Below are 25,938 nucleotides of genomic sequence, written 5' to 3'. Positions count from 1 at the left end.
AGGTGTGTGCATAGCAAAGGTGACCTCGCTGAGAGATGTAGCTTTGGGCTCTGCTGGATCATAAAAAGTTCTGGTCAAAACTCAGAGAACCTGAACCTCTTTCCCTCTTGCTGCTCCCTGGGAATAGGTTCCCAGAATCAGGTTATCCTCCTATTAAGGGAGGCATAAAGGATAGCGCTGCGAGAATTACAATGCCTTTTTATGGAAAGATCAATGGCATATTCTCAGCTAGAATGCTGTTTTTAGGTAGGAGTAGCTTCACCTCATAAAAGATTATATGGCTGACATATTTTTACGTCCAGAGAAGAGTAACAAAACCTTTGATGAAAAGGTATGAGATGAAGATATGGACAATTCAGTAGTGGAAGGTGGCAAGTAAGAGTCGTCACTGCAGTATATAATATAACAGATGGTACCAAGGGGTCACGTAGTCACTGCTGTGTACCCTCTTTTGTAATAAATATCAGAGAGATATTTGGAAATAAAAGCAACAGGTTTAAATCTAAAACAGCAAATGCATTTTTAACACAGTGTCTCTGCCATGGCCTTGAGAAAATACTGAGGTAAAAAGCTCAGCAGGATTAACAAATGTTAGACATTGCAATCGATACTGCCTACATCTGCAGTTAAACTACCCAGGGTAAAAGTTAATCTATTAACTCATATTTTAATGTAATACAATTTTAATAACTCAGATCTCTGCTTCAGGGCTTGTGACAATGAGTACTTCCCTCTTGCAGTGAAACAGGACTGCGGAACATGTTTTTGGATGGGCATTTGTCCTTTGCAGGGGGAGTTCTTCTGCATGTGTTCCTGGCAAGCAGGACAGGCAGGATTTCAGGCAAGCTGGACCTCTGATCTGATCCGCTCTGGCACCTGACGCTGGCTCGGGTGCTGAGAGGCGGCTGGCCGGGCTCCCCTGCTGGCGGCCGGGGCTGAGCTCCTAGAGCCCTTCCCGGGGCTGGTCCTGTTGGCATTTCTGCCTGCCAAACTTGGGCTTGCAAAACACAGGCTCAGCTTGGCAGCAATGAGCACGACGTGTTCAGGCAGCTTTGAGGTTTCACCCAAATCGCCTGCCCTTCCCTGGAAGACACCACCTATGTTAAACTTACCCTAGGCAGGAAATGGAAGAACACATCAGATCTAATTAAAATATATAAAAAAAATAATTAAAAATCCTTAAAACGAACTGCATAGTCTTCTCTGCGCATAGGAGCAGGGGGGATGTGCTTGATTCATACTGTGATTCGAATGGAAGTGAGGGTAAATTGAAGGCTGATATATATCAGTGCTGAGGGCAGGATTTAGACAAGTGAACAGTTGTTCCTACAGCAAAAACAGATAATGTTGTCAAGTTTGTTCCCTAACCAAGGATTCAATCAAACACTCACCAGACTCGAGCTAAATCTCCACAACCTTTATTGCTTCCTGTACACTCATTTAAATCTTGCCTAACCCCTTCCTGTCCCAGCACTGGTTTCCTTCTTCCTCCCGAGGGTGGTATTAGGATCCGCCCACTAAACCATGTCAGCAGGTGAAGTCTGTAGATGGGCTATGACAAGCTATTTATCACAATTTTTGTAATTTCTGTCCCCACTTCCCAGTAAATGCAATAAGCTTCTGAGCACTTTAGTCGTGAAACCCACTGCTGTATCCAAAAGATTGTTTCTCTTTCTGGCATGTGAATATGGCAGGTCACTGTCCCATGGCACTGCTACAGGCACTTAAAAGTAGTTTGAAATAATTTATGTTTTTTAAGAGAAAAAAACACCACAAACACAGTTAGAATTTTTACAACACAAACACAGTTAGAACTTTTACAATATTTGGAAATAGGTAATTCCCCTTAAATCTCTTTATTAAGCAAAGTAAACAGACTCACAAAGAGCAATTGTAATGAGCATTTCCTCTCTGCATTTGGAAACCACAGAGAGCTTGTCCCATCCATGACCAAGTGTGGATCTCCAGAAAGTGAAGCTGATAGAAATATATGACATGACACTCATGCTACAGGGCTTCCTTGTGCTTGGCATGTCCATCCACGTCTACCATACACATTTTGCTATTTCTCCCTTCTTACTAGCAAGCAGCGAACACAGATATCTTAGAAGAAGTTTCTTAGGAAAGGAAGGAAATGTACATTCAGAAAGGAGTTGCCTCATGCTCTCATCACCAAAGCAAAATTGACTGTCAGAGGGTATGTTTTTGCTGCTTTCAAGCTTGCCAGAGCCTTGCATGGGGAAGGGAGCAGGACTGCAGCTTCTTGGGGCTGCTCCATGGACTGCTGGCAAGGCTGCCCTTGGGCAAAGTCACACCTGGGAGACTGGAGGCTTGGAAAGTCTCCTCCCTCAGTTAGGTCCACTTCCTGCTCTGACTCTGCTGCTCACTTTTGCAGTGCATAATATGAGCTGACACCTGGGGTGTGTCAGGAAGTTTGATGCGTTTTTGTATGTAAGATACTACTAATGAGTACATAACTTTGGGGAAAAAAAACCTTCTGGGACTAATAAGAGGAATTTTGGGGGGAATTATGTAGGAAGTACACTGTTAGTTCACCAGGTGGCAACACTAATTTTTCTCTATTTTTTGCTTTTAGTGGTAGCTTCTCACTGGCAGAGATAGAGGAAAATAGGAAATATCCCAGATGTTACATACAGAAGAGGGCCAGTTTCAGAGAGAGTTTACTTTTGCTCCATTGTCAAGGTAGACTGAAGGAAAGGGCCCCAGGGATTGTGCAAGAGATGAACACATTGTGTGAGTTTTTTTTCAAAGATGCTTTCAGCCAAACACTATCTCAGCTGGGAAGTCTGAGAATGAAAAGCATAAATGTGTTGATATAAATACACATCAGGGTGCACCCATAAACATGAAGCAATTCTGGTGTGCTGGTTCGCTATGCAGACACCAGAAAAATCAAACAACAGTGGTCTGTGATTTCAATCCTTCTTCAGCATAGCCAATTTTTTATCTTTGAATACTCTTTTCCTTTGATGAATCCAGGGTGGCTTGAATTTTCAGTGCTAGTTTATGCTCACTGTCCCAGACCATGCCCTGTGTTACTGAAGCAGAGCTTTCAGCTTTAGCCAGACCTTCTCTGCCTGCTCACACCACAGACGCGCAGAGGACTGGAGACAGTACGGGAGTACACACACGCTCACTGACTGTCCTCAAACTACCAAGAGAGGGAGATTGCAAGGAATTTGGACAAACTTGCTCAAAGAGCCAGCTGTCTACTCTCCTCTAAACATGGAAGTTAAAAGATCTCAACAAACAAACTATTCTGGTCTTTTGATTCATATTCAACTTTTGATTCTTTTCCTTCTGTGCTTCAATCACTCCCAAACCCTCCGTTCTCTGACCTTAAAGTCAAACAGTGTTGCAGTGCACAGGAACTGTAAAATTTATCCTCTCAGTAACTGCTCAAATCTCATCTCTAATCCTCTAAACTCCTTGATTCAGGGTAGTTTAAATTGTTGTAAATATCTTTGAGGTGGATTATACAGCTTAATTGCTACTAAGGGAATAATAATATTATGTGTATGTGCATACATATTATAATGTACATAGAAAGACACAGACACAGGCAGAAAATCTTTCTAGTAAAGAATATATTAAATAATAGTTTAAACTACTCAGGATTTGGGAAAGCCTGTTAAAAGGATTAGAAACTAAATCCAAAATGGGACAAGGGGTAAAGGTAATAATTTTCTCAGATGGCAATGGCAGCAACACACTATTTTCTGTCTTTCTGTAAGTATGTTTTCTTTATACATGGTCTATAGCACTTAATGAGAGATTATGATCTTTTCTATTAAGTCAATCTCAATTATGCAAAAGATATGTGTCTGAGGAATCATAGAGACTGGATGTGGCACTTAGTGCCATGGTCTAGTAACCACGGTGATGTTGGATCAAGGATTGGACTCAATGATCTTGGAGGTCTTTTCCAACCCAGTTGATTCTATGATTTTATGATTCTATGATAGATAATACTCTCACAAGATGATGGAGGCAGAATGTCCATCAGTAGCATTTCTTTCGTTGGGAGGAAATAGTTTCCCATCATCCAAACATCAGAGTTGTAAGTCCATCTGGCTGAAAATAACTAAAACCTGAGAAAAACTGCATAAAAAAACCCCCTAAATATAACTTTCTGCATGTGAGGAATCCTGCTGAGTTGCTTGTGACCAATGCACATGTGCAGATGCTTGGGCAACTGGGGCCAAAGGCTTTGTCCTGGAAATGTGCTGTCAAATATAAACCTTCTAAAGAAAGTATCTGTGATAGTAACCATACCTGAGAATGGGAGAGAAAAAATATATTAAGAACATTTTAATTTCTTCATAAGAAGAAATATTATGATAGGTATTCCTAGAATCTTGTCTCTCATGAATCTGTATGTCATTGTAAATGTCTACATTTCATCTTTGGTCTTCTTCTGCTCTGTCCTGCTCACAAAATGCTGCAAATTTATTTTTTTGGAGGCAGCCCTGGTTGCCTGTGCTGACCCCCGATTTGAGCTAGGATCTACCACAATTCGAGGAACCAGCTCCAGAAAACCAATCCAAAGTACTGTAAGAAACTGATTTTAGAAGTTTACTGAAAAGTTTAATGACTAAATATAACAGCTGAAGTGAAACACATAGCGAATGAAAGAAATAAATATTATGGTCTTATAGACTTAAGACAAAGAAATTAATCCAAATACTGAATGTTTCAAAATGCCAAGAAAATGCAATAGCAGTGAGCCTGTGATGGCTAATGTTGCCCAAACTTCATTCACTATATAGAAGCAAGAGGCTCATTGCACCTGTAAGCTTGAACCTGAGCATAGGTTGAGTTTCAGAGGAACCATGTCTTTGGGGCACTGCCTGTCTTTTATCATCTTAAATAAAGCTACTTTATTACAAGCACCGTAACTGGGTGTACTTAGATGACTGCCCTCTTTCTAGGCAGGCTAGATCTGCTTTTCAGCCTAGTGTTTATATTCTGTGATTAAACCGGTTTGATCTTGTTCTGTGGTAAAAAGAAGAATCTCCACTCTGGAAGATAAAATACATATTCTTCTTTACTACCCCTTGCCTATTTTTTGATTCATCTTCCCTAGGTGCCTCTTTTGATTCCAGGCTGGTTAAAAGCTTTAATTTATAGAATGGTATGTGGAAATATCTAAGTAATATTAATGTTACTGAATCCTCTTTAGTATTCTTGGTTTCTGTCTCCTACCTATTCTTTAAGCTCAAGGTTCTCTTCCTTTCCAGTGTTTGTACAGTACCTTCGAGAAAGGCTTTGGTCTGTGATTTTTTCTCCTTGGATCTGGCCAAAGATCCACACCTGTGTGTAGTGAAGCCAACACAGCCACATTTGGAGCTACATCTGGTCATGAGTGTCTTAAGGTCAAGGTCAGATGTGGTCTTGTGTAAATTGTGAATGCAGCAGGGTGCCCTGTGGTCCTGCTACTCCTCATGTACAGGCATGGGAGTGAAAGAAACAATTCTGAATGCAGTAAACAAGGTTAGTTTTTAAACCTCTGGAGACAGAAACAAACATCTCTCTGCAAAACCCAAAAGTTCATGTTGTACAGTTAAATCTGCTTAGACTGCTAAATATGTTTCAGTTTATGTTCTTTTCTGTATAGTTACAGTTTTTAACGTCCTATGCATTAATTCATCAAAGTAGGCCTAAATAAAGCTGTTCTTAAGTAGCTTGATAAATAGGGATCTACATATACTTGTATATGTCCAATACAGGATGTGGTAACCAGCAAGAAAGGAGAAGCAGTTGCCCGCCTCCAGGATGGAGTCCAGGCCAGGGTCTGGGGTTCAGTGTCTAGGTCATCCCTGTAAACTGTTCCTGTTCAAGAGCCTTTATACTCTCCTGTAATGAAAGGGAGGAGGTAAATGTTACTGTACAGGAACTGGACCTGCTTCTCTATCATTTGTTTTCACTTATTGATAAGATGCAAATGGTTTGAGTGCTTTGTACTTTCTGTGGGAAGGGGATTTTTCCTTTGTTTTTGCAGACCCCCAGCCTTGGCTGTGCATAAGACATTTGGAGGAAGAAGCATTTATTTGAGCTATTTCATCATTACGATCTGTTCTAGTGATCCCTTCCCACTGCTGTGTTTACTAATTTCCTGGCATACATAAAGGGTGTTCCTTTTTTTGCAACAAAATATAGCAGCTCTTCCCATTCCAGAAACAGGAAACTGAGGTACAGGATTGGGAACTGGCCAGTTAGAAGTACTGGAAGACAAATCCAATGGTCGTTATGTGGCATCTTCTGGCCTACTGTTGATTTTGGCAGACATTGAAACAGTGCCCCAGGTTTAGTCACCTACAATTGCGAGCAGCTTTTCAATTGCTGGCAAGCAGGCTGGGTCCTCAGCAGAGCTGCTGGCGGCAATCCTCGGTTCTTCCATTTTCTTTTTTTCCAGGTCATTTTTGCTTGTTAGGCCTTTTCATCTCCTTTTCATGGAGAGCATGATTTCAGAGGTGATCTTCTTTCTCTACCTGTGTAATCAGAAGTGAAGGCTGTGATCATGCTTATTTACAAGGAAAAGGAGTAGGAAGGAGGAAGAAAGAACATTACCAAGATTCCGATATTTGGGAAGATAGATATGAAAAGACATGAATTTATCAACTGGATTTTTTTTGGATCTTGGTAGGAAAACGAGGTAAAAAGGGAGTGAAATAAACCCAATAATAACCACTCTAGTGGCAGTTGTGGACATACTGCAGTGACTTTCAGGCACATCAGGAGGACTCATATAATATCTAGAAAAAAAATCACAGGAGGCTGTAACCTTTCCTCTTCACTAAATAAAACGTAAGTTAAAAATCTCCTCAGTAAGCGTAATTGAATCTAAGGCATGCATAGATCAGAATAATGCCCCCAAAGAAACTGGCTGATTCTTTTGTTAACAGATCATATATTAAAAAAAGGAATTTGTGGTATGCCTGAAAGAAGCAATAACTTATGTGAAGGTGCTTGAAGAGCTCATCCTAGTATCGGGAGAGATGTGGCTAAGTAGGAGGCAAGCACACATCAATTCACAGCCACAGAGTAGATGGAGTGCTTCTCCAGCTTGTATTTTGGAGGTGGAAGGAAGGGAAAAAAAAGAAGCACTGGTATTTTTGCAAGGAGACAAGTAAAAAGAGACGGAATAATCTCCAGAGTAAGATACGCAGTAGAAGAAAAATAATTAATAACAAATAACCTGCAGATGAGGTGAGGTGGAATAGCTGTGGTGAGACCCACATAGACAAAGCAGAAAATCTGGCCCATGGAGAGTCAGAGCAGGCACTGCTCTGTGCTGCTTCTGCAGCTATCACTGCTGAAAGGTTATTGAGGTATTTTCAAAGGACTGGGATGTCTTCCAGGCATATTTCACATTGAAATAGAGACAGTGATTCAGCCAGGACGGCACCTGTGTAACCACTGCACCAAGGGCGAAGGAGAAGCAGAAACTCTAAAGTGCATGTAGAGAGAAGGTGCCAGCGCTGCAGGTTCTGCACCCCCAGCCGGGTGCTGACCTGGGGGCCAACCTCTACAGGAGCAAATGCTTCACTCGCATAAGCCTGAGCGACCTCATCAAAGTTCAACAAACTGCTCATTACCAAGTGCCTATAACAAAAGACGTTAACCCAACTTGGCAGAAGCAAAAATAGCCTCAGCGCTTGATGCCAAAGATAAATATTGGCGAATGCTATTGGACAAAGAAAGCAACCACCTCACTACATCTTGGACACCAGCAGGTAGCTGCAGATGGTGGAATATGCTGTTTTGGATCAAACCTGCAGTGGAAGAATACTTCTGCTGCCAACAAGATGCGCTAACAGGACTCACAGGGATCAGAGGTGTGGATGATGGCATTCTGCGGTAGAGCTGCAGAGACGCTGAAATGGAAACTGCCATAGATCACACTCTTGTTTGTTTGCTATGAAGAACCAAGAAAATAAAGTCATAGTTAAATACTAATAATTGTCCTATCCACGGTAATAATATTGCAGCAGACCCGGGACACTTAAGGCATGTCAACATGCAGTTCAAGCGCAGGAGCTGTGAAGCGCAGGCTAAATGTGCCACCTGGGGCTCGTGAGCACTTGTGGGACTTGGGAGATGGGGTATGGATGGGCTCTATTTCCATGAGCCTGGAGCAAAGTCGGAAGGGACTTTCTACAGAAGCCCTCTCAAACTGCCCCATTCTGACATGGGTTATACGGAGGACACGCAAAACTACTGTGTGCCACCAAAATTAAACAACAGCTCATCTTGGGAGCTGTGTTGTTTCAAATACAAAATCCCCGTCTACTTTCGTGAAGGTTTTTTAATTTTACCTGGGAGTGAAGCACAGTCATACAAGGCCTTCAGTCACATTGGGTCTTCCCCCATCACAGTTGTGAAAGCTATTAAAATTCCTACCTGTGGCTTTAAGAAGGTTCAAGAAGCAAACAAATCACATAGCAAGCCAGCCTTGAACTCTGAGGGTACTCTGTCTCTAATATCAGCCCCTATTACATTCAATGTCAAGATGCATCTCTATGGCATTGCCTATGGCTAGCAGTAGTGGATGGAGGAACAGAGGAGAAAGAAAAGATGTGTAGGAAGGATATAGCCCATCACACTAAAGACCTTACCCCACTGGTGTTCCGAGATGTAGTTACAGGTAAAACTTTTTCCTTGAGAAATGTGAGGCTCAGGAAGGCAAGCTGCACCAATCAGACCATGAAATTTCCAGTGTGGGGAAGATGGTGGTGCATGGGCTTCTCTATTGCTGATGCCAAAAATTTGTCAAGTTTTACAAACAGACAGATTGGATACATTACTATGTGCACTCTGCTGAAATTTGATTAGCCAAATGCTGAAAGTACACAAGTTTTTGAGTGATCGACTACAGTACCAAGGCATGAGCTGACCTCACTCCCCACCTTCTCCTGCAACAAAAACATACTTTTAGGTGCAGGTGTTAGGCACAATTCTCATATATGGACTTCAGAGGGATATACTGGCAAGCTAAATCTAAAAGCAAGTCTAGGGAGTGATGTTTAATTCTGCACTGGAATTGGGACATCGGTGACTCGCTAGGTGGCCAAAGGAAAGTCTTTTTACCCCCTAAGCCTTCATTTCCCTGTCTGGAGAAGAATGGCTGCAATATTTGATGATGTAAAATGTCCTACTTGCAACTGGGTATTATCATCATCTGAAATGAATGTGACAAACCAAATGCTGTGATAAACAGCTTCCTCATCCCCAAGTTGGGAGCACAAGGGTGGGATTGTGTGGAAACTGTGAGAACTCAGCACATGACCAGAACTGGGTATGGGTGACAGCAGGATAGGCGGGGGGAAGGAGAAAGCTTGAATGTTGCCCTATCTCCTTCTGCTTGAGCACCAGATAATAAGGTCAGCTGTGGCTTTAGCCAACTCAAAGAGAAATTCCTAATTTCTTCCCATCCGGACTTTCATTTCCTAGATATTTCACATAGTACTACATGTTTTTTGGGGATCAAAAGTCTCATCAGGATGACTCCATTTCCATTTCTATGAGACTGTAATAGGGGTAAGGCTCAGGTAGCCAGGCTAAATTATCTGCATTTTTTGTTCATCTCAGGAAGTGTGCCAGCTGCTTACGTGACAGGGTGAGCTCTCCGAGGCCAGGCACACATGAGGCACCGTGCCAGTTGTCTGGGTGGCTCTGCTTTTCACAAGGGAGTGAGTCATTGACGTGGTTACTGCCGCTCCACCCCTGGTATTGGTTTTTAATATCTTACCCTGGCAGGAGGTCAGGAATTCAGGACCCAGATTTGGGTACAGGCTCCTGTTCCGTTTCCTTCCCTTTATGGTAGTAATGGATTTCCTGCACTTCCCTCCCTTTCCTCTACTACTTCTTTATGGATGTAACCATTACGTAGCTTGGAGAAAATGGATTAGCAGGCAACGCTTGGCATTGCCACCGCTCTGCCACCCATTTGTCTGTTTGCCGAACCGCACTCATTACGCAGAGGTTTTTAATTGCTGTATTTGTTTTAGCAATGTTGTGCAAGGCCATGGCATTTAGAAGCTATGGCAGGCTGGGGAGGTATTGTGCCTGCTGCTTACATTTCCCCATCTGCTGCAAATGACTGAGGGAGACTTCTGGGTGCTTCTTGCGACCTCCGGATGGAGGTGAGTCAGCATTCCCTTGAAGGCTCCATTGCAGCCGTTGGCATTTCCTCCTCCTGAACATAGCATGTGGCTGGAGGCACCTACACAGCCAGCCAAGTGGAGTTACAAATGGGTGCACCTCCCTGATATGAAGCAAGCGTTTTGGTGAAAGACATCCATGCCAGTGCCACCCACAGTGTGCAGTCAGCAGGGCAGGGAGTGATGGAGGGCCTCATTAAACAGGCTGGTACTTGCTGCTGGCAAGTGACACTGTGAGAGTGTCACTATGCTCTTCTTGGGCCACAAGCATGCTCTGCCCATTGCTCTGCAGGAAGACCCTGAGACAGGAACTGCTGTTCAAATGGATGCCTTAGAAAAGTGTATAGGAACAAAAGTGTTTTGGGTGTTGCTATTTCATTAGCACTGCTCATAAAGCTTTCTGAAAAGTGTGAATGTTTCCTGCTTTTAGCTAGACTCTTAATTCACACCACACTAGGCTCCTACCAGTCTCCTCTCCCTTACCACCATCCTTCCCTAAACCTGCCTCTGTATTTTTCCCAGCCCCTCTTTCTGGATGGTGCCAAACCTCAGTGTCTTGCACTGACCCTCCAAATCAGGCTGTTGATGCCACACAGTGATGATATATCCCCACTATGCATGTGATAGTGGGTGTCCTATATCTGCTTCTGTTGGGGAACACAAGTTGCTCCATGGCATGGAGGGGTGGGAGGTGATTATGGCTCCTCAGTCTCTCAGTCTGGAGATGCTTCAATGCATTCATCCTCTTCCTCCTCCAATACAGGTTGAGCCCATCCCTGGTGCTACTGCTTGTCCCCATTTAATGAACCTGGACTAAGGGATCTCCTTTCCTATGTGTGAGGCCCTGGTTTGTCACACATAAAGTGCATCTAAACAATTTTAGTTGTTGCTTCTTTGTTTTCTGTTTTGCATTGCATTGCCCAAATAATTTGGTATACAGGAAGGGAGTAATAAATTTGTAAGAGTGATACAATTTTTTCAGGAATCTGTGTATAAGCATCACACATCCCTGAAAGGCTGTTGTTACATATGTTACTAATTCAATTTTTTTTTTAAAACACCCAAATTTACATGGGAGAGTAGCTTTAGTTTAAAGAAATTGTATTCCTATTTACAGCCAAGGAAATAGATGTCTTTAGAAATCTAACAGTGTTATTTAAAACAGCTGGTTTAGTTTATAAAGCTGCTAGGAATAGAGAGAGCAGTGATTTTATACTTCAGAAGCAGTGATTTTATACTTCAGAGTACTAGTAATCTGTTTGTCCTTGCCTAACTTCTTCTATGCCATGCCCCAGTTCACATTTGGAGCTATATTTTATCTCCAAGTTCCTATTATTTCTTACAGGTTAGCACAACATATGACCTATGACATTGCAGCTGTAAAGAGAGTTGGCACATGATTTTTCCTCCAGTTTTCATATCTCAGTGCTCTGGCCATTCAATTTAGTTTCCCAGGTGCTGACAGCCGGTAATGCTCTTAGCTGCTCTCCCCTGTTGGTAAGTTATGGATATTTCCTAACTGAAGTTTAATTGTATAACTTTACTTCACTCAAAATGCCAAAGGTCCTAGGAACCCATTCCTCCTGCAGGCTGATTATGGCACCGGAGATAATACTGTTTGCAGATGGTGAACCTAAATCCCTGACGAGTGTCTTCTAAGACAAACTGACATTTATTGTGTTCCTCATTATGACATGACTGTCCAGAGCTGGCCCAGAGGACAGAAGACCCAATTTTTTTAGGTTACATCTTCTTCCATATATATAAAAACAAGCATAAAAAAAATGTCATTTGAGTTTATCATTCAGGCTCAAAGAGATGGTAGCAATAAGTGATATAAAGGAAGAGCTTCTGTGGATACCAAAGGTAGGAGCAGGAGCTCACAGGTGGGTATTGCACCAGTCCAGCACTGTGAAGCAGGATTCAGTCCTACACAGAGTGTCTCATACCTGCCACGTTGAGTCTGTGTTTCTCCCTCTTTTCCCCAGAATGACACCTCCCCATTCTTGGTGTTGGGGATACTGTGCAGTGCCAGGCTGTATCGTCAGCTGGGCACTGGTCTGGTACTCCCTTGGTGGCCTCAGTGCAGTAGTTAGGATGCTAAGGGTGACCTCAGGGCCCCTCCTGTGAACCCGTTGCCCCTCTTCCTTCAGCCTGCATCAGTGTTGTTTGCTCTGTCTGCTTTGCTTCCCAGGTGGGCAGTGTCACCAGTGCATCCCCTCAGGCGCCTCCTCTCTGAAAGGAACCTGGCCAAGGGACCCCAAGGTGTTGGGACACCACTGTGAGAAGGTACCTGGTCTGTGCACACAATCTGTAGGACCACAAGGAGGTCACATGGTGCATGCATCAGTGTTACTCAGCCCCAGCCTTCCTGACCCTAACTGGGAGTTAAGGACCAAAATACCTATTGAGACTGCCATGAAGTTTGTCCATAGCTTTGCTCAAAGGGTGAAGTAAGACTTCATCCCTGGGGGTATAATGAGGTTAAACTTTGAGGGCAATAAACTGAGAGTAATGAGCAATAAAATAATGGTGAAATGTTCTGATGCTGTTGAAACAGAGAGGCTAGGGTGGGGAGGGCAGAACTGATTGATGTTCTCTTTGCTGAAAGGTGAACTCACTTTGCCCAATTCCATGACTATTGAATGCTCTTGCAGCTGTGGCAAGCTAGGCTCAGGTGGAGAGGGAGAGAACTGGAGAAAAAATTAATATGGCATCCTTTTGTTCTGCCTCCACTCTGTATATTCATACCCCTGTGTAGCTGGGAATATATGGCATTGTCAGCTTTCTCCCTAGGTTGCTTTCTTCCTAAGCTTTCCATAGGCTGCTTCTCTCTAGAAGACAATATAGAAAAGTTTGTTGTAGGAACCGCTCTATATTGGGTCTACTAGTTTCACCATGAAAGAAAAAAAATTTGCCAAAACTTGATTCCATTTAATAAATCCTCAACAAGTTGGCTGACATTCTCCTTCTTTATTGTTTTTGCTTTTCTCCCTCCACAAGTCTCTTCAGTCCCCTGCAGCTGCCAACTGGATGCTGCCTGTTCAGCAGCCAGTGGGGAAGGCTTGACCCAGTGGGAGGTGTTACAATCCTTCTGGAGCAGCTGCTCTAGCTTTGCTGCTTGCCCAGAGGCAAAAGGCTTTCCCCTCCAGGGACATGAATGCTCCCGGGGGCTTTGCATGAGGCATGGGAAGGGTGGAGAGGCAAAGGTTGTGTTGCATTTGAGAGTGTGAAGCCGTGACGCAGCAGAGAAGAACTCATGCACAGGGAGATCTGCATGTCTTGTGTGCCCCTTTTTCAGACAGTCTGTGGGATTTCACGTTGCCAAATTGTGAACTAGTCTAACACAGATCCAATGAAGAAAAGTTAGGAAGAAGCAGACAAGGGTTTTTTTGGTCTAGTTAGTACAGACAGCTGGGTACTAGTCACTGTTAACGTTTCTGTAGGAAGAAAACAGTTGGAAAAGATCCTTGTCCTTCCCAATGCATTCCCTTTCTGCTTCTTTCCCTACTGCAGTTTCCTGTCCCCTGCCACAGTTACATTAAGGCAGCTATTTCTGGTGTCGTGGTCTAAAACAGACCAGTAGGGTTTTTTTCTGATTTTGCTAATACCAGGCATTTCACTGATTTAGTTTAGAGGGTATCAGCACACTTAGGAGTGATAAATGGGAAGGAGGTGGGAGAGTAACAAGTAACTGTGGGTGAGAAAAGGCAGAATCCTCCTTTGGCAGCTTTGCCATTAGATAATTGTGGTGTGGAACAGCACCTTCAGACGTCCACTGAGAAACGCATTGGTATTTGGGCCCTGATTCCAAAAAGCATGCTGAAGCATGCTTCACTGCTGCTCTGTTGCTTCATTCTTAGTACACTGTCAAGCAAGCACATGTCCAAAGTACTCACTGACTAGTCACTGGGGAGAAAAGTAAAAATTGCTAGATTTGTACTGATGAAACGTACAGAAAATAGACAGTGCAATACTTTCAATAAAAATAAAATATACAGCCTGTGTATCCCTTCAGCAGGTATTGGAGTGGTGCAGTATTTTGCTGAATTGCCTGTGGTTTTGCTATGCACTCATCTCTAGTATTTGAGCCTTACACATATATTTAGGCTTCTTACTTCTGCTTAGGTGACAAACTTTTGGTCCTGCAAGAGATCCATGGGCCTGTTTCTCATTTATTCCAATGAGTATTTTCATTTTCTTGAGTGAGATTTCTCTTGATTTCTGCCTGTGAAGTGGAACTGAACTATAGGTCTGGCTACACTGGAAAGATATACTGGAAGTTGCTGTAGAGACTGCACAATGCTAACACACTTTTGCTGATCATCCTGATTGCCTAAAGGATTACCTGATTAAACCTATGATTTAAATGGTTCATGTCTTGACAGACAAGGTCACAGTTATGCAGCCTGAAGTGCCACCTAGAGTCTTACTTCATATATCTTTTATAACATTGTTCCTGGGACTGTGTTTGAAGGTCAAGAGCTGGATAGTGGGGGCAAAATTAGCAAGTGGTCCTGGGAGGTCTAAGAAATTACAGTAGTGAAGATTAAGTAACTGGGATGAGCAGCCCATCATTGCTGGAAAAACCCTAATTTCTGTTCCCTCTCCCTCACCTAATCTCTCCCTCACACACAGAGATGTATGAAGGTAATGAGGTCAAATGGGAATCCCATGGAGCACAACCACTGTGGGGTCTGCTTTGGACAGCAGATGGGAGCCACAGTTGTGTTAGCCAGAGGTGGCTGCAAACGGGCCCTCAGGAACAGTTGGTGTCTCCAGGCTCCCCCAGTGCACCCACCAGCCCCCACAAAATGATCTGTGCCTCAGAGGAAAGTGAGCCAACTGAAGGGACATTTCAATCCTTCTTATGGGAACATGTGCAGCTCAAGCTGTTCCACCCGTGGCGCCAGCTCCCTGCCAGGTCCCACTGGATGCAAACAGGAGATCTTCTCCCTCCCACCCCTGTGCAATACCATGATCAGTCCCTGTCCCTGCTTGGGGGGCTACACAGCAAGCTGAGGTGGGATTTCTTATCCTGACTTCTTTCCCTGCCAGTGTACGTCATTTCCCCCCTGCATGCTCCTGGAGGGCAGGCTTTTCCTTTCTCCCATGTCTCCTGAGATCATACATTAAATTGGAAAGACCTTTCTGACCTTCCACATACTCTGCCACTGAAAGTAAGCTCCCATGGTTCTTGGAAGGTAAACTGCCCCCCTTCTCAGGGTTTTCTGGACTAACTCTGTGTAGGAATGCCTGAAATCACAGAAGGAATGAAGATGTTCTGAGCTGTGTGAAAGAAACCAAGCCTATATGCACAGATCCTCGTGTTTCCCATATATAATATTCTGTAGCATTCTGAAACTGATTTTCTTTGTAGCTGTATTGAGAATAAAAGCTTTTCCTTCACCTAACAGAATCAATTGGCCCATAGTGGGTCTTTATTCCCATTCAAATTAAGGGCTATTCCATACCAAAAATGCACTAATGTAACTAAATTGATTTCTAACTTGATTTTAGTTAAATGGGTGTAGTTCCCTACGGGGATACACTTAAATCAGTCGAAGAGCGGGTAAATTATGCATCTTTGTGTATTTCTTCCTGATATATCTTAATTAGGTGTAAAGAGATCTCACAGTAACTGAGGTTCCGACCACAGGTAAAAACCCGTACACAGAAACCCCCATCTTCGGATTCCTGGGGATGCTTAGCAACTCTCCTAAAGTGCTGAATGCTCTTAACTCCCAGCATAGAGTGCCGGAGGTGTTCACTGCCTCACAAGTGTTCAGCACTTCTGGAGATCAGGCCCTGCATTGTCACTGCGTGTGTGGTGTCTCCCCCCTCATATTTCCTGGTGGATAATTGCCTCCCCCCTAGCTAGGCGCAGCCTTGGCTCTGAAGCACCCTCGTTGTTCTGAGAGTCGAGGCTAAGTGCAGCCCTCAGCATGCCCAGATCCCAGAGGATTTGGAGGGAGGCTTTTTTCTTATTGAGCTGTGCCACCCTTGCAGGGGAGCTTATCTTCCCCATGAGAAAGAGAAAAAAAAAAACCCCTTAGCAAAGGGAAATGGAAATGATTTATAACCTGAGGCACAGCCAGCGCAAGGAAATGCCTCCCCACTCATCTTGGGCACAGCCGAATCTCTGAGCAGCTTGGGCACAGCTTTTGGTTTTGCAGTGTTTCTTTGTGCCCAAGCAGGAGCCTGTTGTCTGTTCCTATTCCCAGTGTCAGGAAAGCAGGGCATGCTTACAAAGCAGGGATGCTCTGTGGCTGTGGTCTCCACCCCAGAAGAGTATTACATGCTGTGTTATAAGGGAAGGGACTATGTTATATGGGATGTTCACATTCTGCACTCCTGCAAGATATGGTGTTTAAAAAAAAACGATAAAATCAATGCTATATTATTTTAATTGTTTTTAAAATGGATGGACTGTAAAGCTGCACAGATCAAAGTGCATGTAACCCCTTGAAAAGAAGATGAAAAGGGAGGTGACATGTCCCATCACTGAGGAATATAGATTTTGAAATTTTTGTGTCTAATTTATTGGGAATTATATGCCAATATCTAAGTTTGGCAGACTTCTGACCTTTCAATATTGATGAAAGCTGTGGACAGGTCCAACATACAGTGGGGCAATGGAAATATAAGCAATGGCTTCCAGGGTAGAGGCCAGAAGCATGGAAGTTGTGGTCATTCTTCCAGGAACGATGTGCAGGCTTGATTGACCAGAAATGTCTCTGAGAAAGTGAGAGACCCAAAGAGGTCAATTCCCTCTCTTCAATGACTCTGGCTATTTTCTTTAAATTAAAAAGAAAAATGGGACACTCTAGTCCTTTGTGTAATTTTATAGCCTAAGGAATATTTCCTAGGCTTACTCTGCTGTATGCACTATAAAGCACGATGGGGTATTTAGCTCCTGAATTCTCATTTGGGTGTTTTTGTCTCCTGTTCACATTCATTTACTGAACAATATCAAGTTATATATGTTATGTGGTTTAGGCTTTTTTTTTTAATTTTGGATTTGATATTAATAAATCATGGAATCTTAATCTCAATGTTTGCTAGCATCATAGGCATATGCAATATTATACAGAAATATTTTCTCCCTTCTCTCACCCTTCTTTTCTTGTCTCCCTCCTTCCTTCCTGCCTCTCCCAGGCAGTTACAATTTTCTTCTCCTCTCCTCTCCTCTCCTCTCCTCTCCTCTCCTCTCCTCTCCTCTCCTCTCCTCTCCTCTCCTCTCCTCTCCTCTCCTCTCCTCTCCTCTCCTCTCCTCTCCTCTCCTCTCCTCTCCTCTCCTCTCCTCTCCTCTCCTCTCCTCTCCTCTCCTCTCCTCTCCTCTCCTCTCCTCTCCTCTCCTCTCCTCTCCTCTCCTCTCCTCTCCTCTCCTCTCCTCTCCTCTCCTCTCCTCTCCTCTCCTCTCCTCTCCTCTCCTCTCCTCTCCTCTCCTCTCCTCTCCTCTCCTCTCCTCTCCTCTCCTCTCCTCTCCTCTCCTCTCCTCTCCTCTCCTCTCCTCTCCTCTCCTCTCCTCTCCTCTCCTCTCCTCTCCTCTCCTCTCCTCTCCTCTCCTCTCCTCTCCTCTCCTCTCCTCTCCTCTCCTCTCCTCTCCTCTCCTCTCCTCTCCTCTCCTCTCCTCTCCTCTCCTCCCCTCTCCTCTCCTCCCCTCCCCTCTCCTCCCCTCCCCTCCCCTCCCCTCCCCTCCCCTCCCCTCCCCTCCCCTCCCCTCCCCTCCCCTCCCCTCCCCTCCCCTCCCCTCCCCTCCCCTCCCCTCCCCTCCCCTCCCCTCCCCTCCCCTCCCCTCCCCTCCCCTCCCCTCCCCTCCCCTCCCCTCCCCTCCCCTCCCCTCCCCTCCCCTCCCCTCCCCTCCCCTCCCCTCCCCTCCCCTCCCCTCCCCTCCCCTCCCCTCCCCTCCCCTCCCCTCCCCTCCCCTCCCCTCCCCTCCCCTCCCCTCCCCTCCCCTCCCCTCCCCTCCATCTCTCTTCTCTGAACTCGTATGGGTTGAAAATATTCCAAAAAGCCAACCTTATCCTGGGCTGCATCAAAAGAATTGTGGAGGTCAAGGGAGGTAATTTTGCCCCTCTACTCTGCTCTCATCTGGAATCTAGCTCTGGGGCCCCCAACACGAGAACCTAAGGGCATGAACCTTTTGGAGCAAGTCCGGAGGAGGGCAAAGAAGAAGATCAGAGGGCTGGAGCACCTCTCATGTGAAGACAGGCTGAGAGAGGTGGGGTTGTTCAGCCTAGAGAAGAGAAGGCTCCAGGGAGACCTTATAGCATCTCCCAGTACCTTAAGGGGCCTTAGAAGAGAGCTGAAGAGGGACTTTTTACAAGTGACGGGATGAGGGGCAATGGCTTTAAACTGAAAGAGGGTAGGTTTAGATTGGATATTAGGAAGAAGTTATTTACTGTGATGGTGGTGAGGCACTGGAACAGGTTGCCCAGAGAAGCTGTGAGTGCCCCACCCCTGGAAGGCCAGGCTGGATGGGGCTTTGAGTGACCCAGTATAGTAGAAGGTGTCCCTGCCCATTGCAGGGGGGATGGAACTGGATGATCTTCCAACACAAACCATTCTGTGATTCTATATCTGTATCTGTGATGTATGTATTCTTATACTATGTCAACTTAAGCTTCTTCATATTTTTAAAACTAAGGAAATTTAATGCAAATCTGCAGTTTACAAGACACAGGACCATCACAACTTTTCTTTCCTCTGAAACTGCACGAGTCAGGCTATGCTGTTGGTGGCAAGGAAGTCTTACGGTGGGTGGGAAAGTGTGTTGGTATGTACCTACAGCTAGCAAATGTGCTTTCTACCAAAAAAATTTTGGTAACGAGCCATGTTAGATGACAGGACTTCAGCCTCTGTCCTGGCCAAGGAGGACAGCCTCTGTGCAGCCCTGGCAAAGTCGAGGATGTCCCAGTTGTGAATGTCTCCATGTGAAGGGCTCATTGTTGCAGTGGTGTGACAGCCCAAGTAGTTTCCCTGACCTTTTGGCATCCTGTGCTTTTGGCTCATGGGAGTTTGCAGGATGGACCTGCACCTCGTTGTCCTCCAGAAGGCAATCCCTCACATTGCCACTGTACAGGCAAAGGTAAAAAGACAGTTCTGACTCTTGTTCAATATTTTTCTGAATGGTGGTGAAATGCGCCTCATCATAATCTACTCAGTAATAAAAAAATGATCTTTTTTATGTCATTCAGCAGCAATGTATGGTAAATGAGATTCAAAGGATTAATGCACAAAGGAAATGTCAATGTTAATCTATAGACAGTCCCTTTAGTCCTGCTTGTCATAAATTCAGAGCAAGAGAGTTTGCAGACTGGCTCGGGAAGGATAAAATCGAAGGATTAAACAAACCATAACTCAATCTTTCAGTGCCTTGAATTCTTACTTTTGGGGGATTTTCCTCTGTAGTTTTTCTTAAAAGAACATATATCTTTAGTGAGAGAGAGAAATTACAAACATTAGACCATGAAAGTTGGGCTTTCTTGTAGTCATGCTTGCACAAGCAGGCTCTAACTCAAATCAGCTGTGCTGGTTTAAAGCTGTGCTAGTATCCTTTATTGCTAACACTGAGCTCCTTTAGTTACTCACTGTTGTGTCTTCTATGGGAATATAGGAAGAAACAGGCTGGCTTTGTCTCCCTTCTGACAGGGAGGCTCTGTATCTACTCGTCCTCAGCAATCAGATCATAAAATTAGAGCTTCATGATTGTTGTTGATGTTTTTGGTTTTTTTTTGTTTTGGTTTAGGTTTTTTTCTTAGATGAATGTTAAATTCATTTTGCTTCCCAGTATTCCAGCTCAGCCTGAAAGGAAGGTGTGGATCTTTGGATAATGTGAAGGACATCTCAGATCTGATTTTTTCTCTGGATGAAGGACTCAATCTTACACCAGGATTCACCAGGGGAGTACCTTCTGCTTATCCATTTAGACTGCAGTCTGCCTGGTGCCAGGCCCTGCCCAACTTCTTAGCGTAGAAAATGTGCATTCAATTGCATGTCTAATTTGTTCACAAATTTTCCACGAGTGTTGAACCAAATCACACTGCAAAGACTATGCCTAGTTATGTGCCTAACTCAGCATTTGCACACAAAATTGCCTAATGAGCATGTGCAATTATGGCAATTAGGCTTGTGAATTAAGCATGCAAATACCCTAGCATTTGGGTTAGAGAGTCATAGCCCATATCACTAGGAATAGCATAACCTATTTTAGATACAATGAAAAAGCCCGTCCACCTTTTCCAGTGTGACCACATTCATGAAAAGAGAGCACTGCAAGACCTTTGGCTTGGGGAGGAGAGACTACAAGCTCTGGGCAGAGACCACAAGGAATCTGCAAATGAAATGAGACTTTAGGTGCTTCTGCTTCTCTGTTCCCAGATGTCTCTTGCTCATAATGAAATACCAGAATGCTCTCACTGAGCATACCTTTTCTTAATGGTTTAGTTATTCTAAGGCAGCCTCCATCAGCAGAAATTGCTGTAAAAAAAGTGGACAACTTTCTTTCTATATAGTCCTTTCTTCTATAAAGAAAGTACAATGCAGAACTACCCTATGTCCATGCAAATGTCACTGCTGAATTTGTTGGTTTCTAAGATAATTTCACTTTGAGGCAATCCCATTCTACTGAGGAAGGCACTGCTGGCTGGCTGCAGCACAAATCCCAGTGTAAGGTATGAATTCATTTGGCAGCTTTCAGAACTGAGAGTTTTGCATCAGTTATTGCTGCTTTAGTGAAATAAGGTTAACAAACACAGAGGTGAGCAGGTGGTCAGAGATAAACAGGTGAGGAGCATATTTCTGTAATAAAGAAAATTCTTGGGAAGGAAACCATACCCTCCCCCTCCCCCCCAAAATTTCTACTTCATTAAGGTGATTTCGAACTCACTGGGAAACCAAGGACTCGGTTGCTGATCAGCGCAAACAAAAATAATCCAGGTGGCAAGTCTGATGAGATATGACCTTGTTCAAAATCAATAGACTGTTCCCCTTCCACTGAGCACAACCGACTCTCGAATGAGTTTACTTCAACAGAGGCATTTCCCTCACAACATTAACATTTTAATTGCTTGTGCAGGATTTTCTGGAAAATTAACCCAGTGCAGGTTGAGCGCCGGGTGAGGATGCTGGGCGCAGGGCTGGGAGCGCAGGCGGTGCTGCGGGGAGCTGCAAACACATACCGCCACCTAAAGGAAAGAAACCTGCAGGAAACCACGGAAAGCTGCTCCCTTGGACTCTGTCAGAGCTGATTAAAACAAAGAGGCTTAATTTACTCTTTGCAGCCTGCCTCCCTGCTGCCTTCCGAAGGGCTCTCTCTCTGGCAAAGCAAGACAAGTCCATCAGCATCATGTAGTCTCTGCCACAGGAGCAGTAATGTGATGGTTGCACACTTGACAGTGGACTCGGGGTAACTTCTCAAGTTGTCACAACTTTGTGTGTCTATGGAGTCTTATAGCAGGGCCACAAATTAGGTGAAGCCAGGTCATGTGCTGAGGGAAACCTGTGATGCTTGAGGAAGGCTCTGCTGGGAAGCAAAACCCCACCTGGGCTGCGGCACCAGGATGTGGCATCGCTCCCACTCCTGCTGCCAGATTCTCCAGGGCAGGGCCAGCTGGGAACAGGAAGAAAGCTCAGGCCCATACATCAGTAATGGGTGGATGGGGAGAATGGGTGGCAGGTGAGTAGGTGGTCTTCAGATCATGTCTGATTTTACTTCATTATCTAGTGTAGATTGCATAAATGTCAAGGGGACAGGACTGAGATCTGCTCAGCCCAGCTGAATATCTTAATTCCTAGTGTTAAAGAGATGGGATTCTTTTGAACAGGCTTTTTCTGGCTCCATAAATCCCACATTCCTGGCTGCAGAGAGGAGGCAGGCAGAAGAAGAAACTATTTACAGAGAATATATTCCCACCAAGTATTCCCAATTCATTTATGAGCAAAGCTTGTGAAAATAGAGGAATCAGGGCCAGGATGGGGAGGGGAGGCAGGGGAAGAGGGAGGAAATCTTCCCTCTGTCTTCTGTAAGCTTGTGAAGCATAAAGGAAGGAACCTCTTCCAAACACATATCCAGGCAATGCTGAGCCACAGAGCTGTGTCCTTGAGGTGTGGCTAACATGTCAGCCTGCAGTGGCTGAGCAGACTCTGTGCCAAATCACCAGCAATAAAAAAGGCAGAGTCTGGGAACTTTCCATGTTTTGGAGTGCTGTGCAATTTCCTGGTGAATGGCTGCCAATATCACATTAACACCACCATGACTGCTGGTAACATGGGATTCCCAAAGGCTGAGCCAGCAAGCAAGGGCTGAAGAGGTGTGGAGGACCATGTAGCTGCATGCTAAAAAGCAGCCTACCCAGGAGGGGATAAGGTGAAGGGAGCCTGTGCTCATAGCAGCCCCTTTTGTTGTTTCAAAGGCTAAGTTTTGGTCTTTTGGAGCACTTCTGCAGAGCAGTAATGTTTCCTTAAGTGAATGCCCATAGACAGACATACACACAGAGCCTCCTGCCTAAGCTCTGCCTGCAGATGTCTGACTGCAAGTAATCGTTTGCACCCAACTGCTCGACATCACACATTGCTGTCCTGGAAGGGATGATGTCTCAGGGAGGCAGAAGGTTATGCACAGAAAGCAGCACCCCACTGAGCGGTCATAACCAGCACATTCCTGGGATTCCTGCAGGGCCAGCCCCAATTGCCAACTTGGACCTCCCCCTGTGAGAGCACTTCTGGTCTGGTGGGACACTGGGCCACTGTTCTCTGAGGTCAAGCTCTTAACACAGCTCCAGGAAAGCTGCTAGGCCATGGGCAGGCTGAACGGATATTATTTTATCTTATGCTAGTTATTTTCTTTTTAAAACTGATAATAATCTCAGCATCCTTACTCAGTGTGATCAGGGAGCAGGTTTAGGAAGTATCTTTCTAGTTCATGCTGTTCTACCTTGTAACTTACAGCCTTGGTTGCAGTACAAAAGGTTCTTGCTGAGAAGCAAGTTTCTCAGACTGAAAGGAAAATTAATGTGACTTTTCATCATAGAGAACTTTAATTTTATTTGTGATAAGTTCTTCAGAATGATGTATCTGTGTTTAAACTGTTTTTATTGGTATCTTAGGATCATATTAATAAAATACATTTTTTCCTTTTGATGTCCAGGTGCCAATTTTGTAAGCCAATGAACATCTGTGTTTAGGTACTGCTTTCAAGCCCATGCAGCATCTGCATTTCCAGTGAAAGGCACCAGCATCTTGCTCTCTTCCATGTCTATAACATTGCTTAATGGGTTGGAGGTAAATGTAACAGGGAAGGAATGAAAAGACGGATTCTCAAATGGATTAAGGTACAGTAAAGCACTGTTTGAAAACCTGAATATAGCTTCTCATTAATTAACACTACAGCTGTATGGACATGGTCATAATAAGTGCTGGAAGGAGCACTGTCTTGTAGGGAAAACAGTTCATGATTTTTCAAATAGCTTTCTGTGTAGACTTAAACAAAAAGACATTTACTCCTCTGTGCCTTAATTTTTACATCTGATTAGAGACATTATGATTAAAGCTGATGAAACATTTTCAAACTGGTGACTGGAGAAGTTGGTTCTGGTTAATGGAATATTTCACATCTGTTCCTCTGATGGGATCAAGCCAAGTTGTCTATTTCTAAAGGATAGAAAAGGATTTATTTGAAATTTATATATTTTAATTTCATGTTACACTTATATATAAATTAACTTACTATATTATTCTATTGAATTGCTGAATATCAGATGTATACCCTGTATGTATTAAAGCATTTTAATATCATGCCTCAATGTTTTTTACATTAAATCAGTGAACTAGTTTTTTATTTGTTAATTAAATGTTTCAGCTTTGTCAGAACTAAATGCTCTTGCAAAGTTATTGGAAAGTTCTTTTCTGCCCTTTATCTTCTGATTTTGAAACACCTTTGAAGGTATTGGATCCCCTTTTTCTGATGTTCCTGCTGCTTTCAATGTGACTAGAGCCAAGGATCAGGTACTCTTGGTATGTTTTGGGGGCTATGGCAAAGTACTGCCAATGAATGTCTATTAGGCACAGTCAGTGCTTCCCTGGCACCATCTGCAACAGTAGTAGTCCCTTTACATGCCAGCCACCATCCAGCTTTTCTGTCATTGCTTCTCTGTATTAGGTCTGACTGAGCAGAAGTTAATATTCCCTGTAGCAGCTCTCACAGCACCGCTCTTCCTACCGGTAGCTAGAAAGGTGTTGATAACACACCAGTGTTTTGGCTACTGCTGAGCAGTGCTCACACAGCACCAGGGCTACCTCTTCAATATTCTACCCTCATCAGTAGGCTGGGAGTGGACAAGATCTTGAGATGGGACACAGTCAGGCCAGATGACCCAAACTGGCCAAAGAGATATTCCAGATATAAAAACTAAGAGGAAAGGGTAGAGTACCTGAGGTTCTTGTTCATCCTTATGAACACTTTAATACCACTAATTATCAATGTAGCATAGTATGTGGTTTGTGGAATCTGGTGTCATCCTGGTGTAAGAGAAGACAATTTTTGGGTCAGGTGATACTGAAATGTGTCCTGAGGCAAGAGATCTCTGGGTGGCAGGGCATGTGAAAGGATTTGAGCAGGTTTCTAGGATGGTTGTCACCTCCCACAGCCTGGAACTTTACACCTGAACAGGCAAGCAATCCTGATAAATTGACATGCCACCTGACAGAAGAGTGCCTTCCTCACCCCAATGAAAACGTTTCCATCACTGTACTGGTGTCTGATCTGTGCCCATTGAGCCACAGTTCAGTACTCTCAGAGGACTGTGGTTGAGACAGAGATCCAAACAACAACTACAGTCACTGTCCCCGTAGTGGAAAAGAAAGTTGACTAAGAAAACAATGGATCCACACATCGGTTAGAAGCAGAGAAAGAAGAGGAAAAGTTTGTTCAAGAAGCTGATCCTGAAGGAATGAGAGAATTCCGACAGGAAGCAGAGACGACCCGATTCCTGACCTCATCAGAACTTCGGGATGTATAAGATATTTGTCTTCCAGAGCAACTACTACATATACTGAAACCTTATTTCTCAGGAACTATCTGTGCATCACCTGCTGATTGGAAGTAGAGAATAAATATTTTGTTTTCCTTTGCTTCTGTGCATAGCCTTTGCTTTTGCTTTATTAAACTGTATTTATCTTGACCCAAGAGTTTTTCTCTATCTTATTTTCTGCCTGCCTTGCCCTGCCCAGCTGAGGAGGGGGGTGATAGGGTGGCTTAGTGGGTACCTGGCATCCAGCCAAAGTCAACCCACCACAGTCCCCCAGGTCAAGTAATTGGCAAGTTCAGGAAGATGGTTTAGAGATAAAAGGCTCAATATGACTTTTCCTAAGACCACTCATACCAATTTGAATGTCTTGCAGCCCTGCAGGGGAGCAGGACTCACAAACTCAGGAGCAGACCCAGTATGTCTGCTGGGTGCCAAATGATGCCGTGTGTGCGCCGTAGCCTTCTGGGAGCCAATCTCCTCACCACGTGCACTTTGATGATGTTAGTCCCACCTTGTGACTTCTGTGGAGTGATTTTGATGGACTCTGGCAGAGGGGAGGACCAGCCACAACCTGCATTTTCCTTCTCTTAGCATAACTAGTTCACAGCCATGCCTACAAAGCCTAGAGCTGGAAGGCTGTGTAAGAGTATCACATACACCCCAGAGGAAAACCTGTCTTTGAAGAATAGAAAAGGTGGGCTCGGGGGAATATGTATCTGTGATTA

General features: G+C 44.2%; 1 long non-coding RNA gene across 1 annotated transcript in view; it reads left to right on the top strand.

Annotated features, from left to right (window-relative positions):
• Window positions 1–25,366, top strand: part of LOC135413078 (uncharacterized) — a 32,041-nt gene extending 6,675 nt beyond the window's left edge. Inside the window, exons 2-3 of the long non-coding RNA XR_010430087.1 lie at window positions 19,978–21,864; window positions 23,335–25,366. This is a non-coding gene — a long non-coding RNA (uncharacterized LOC135413078). The remainder of the gene's footprint in view (window positions 1–19,977; window positions 21,865–23,334) is intronic.
• Window positions 25,367–25,938: the final 572 nt, after the last annotated feature.

The sequence above is a fragment of the Pseudopipra pipra genome, chromosome 1, assembly GCF_036250125.1.
Source record: "Pseudopipra pipra isolate bDixPip1 chromosome 1, bDixPip1.hap1, whole genome shotgun sequence".
NCBI classification, from domain to species: domain Eukaryota; kingdom Metazoa; phylum Chordata; class Aves; order Passeriformes; family Pipridae; genus Pseudopipra; species Pseudopipra pipra.
Note: the sequence above shows the minus strand (reverse complement) of the source record. Positions and strands in the feature narration are given on the sequence as shown.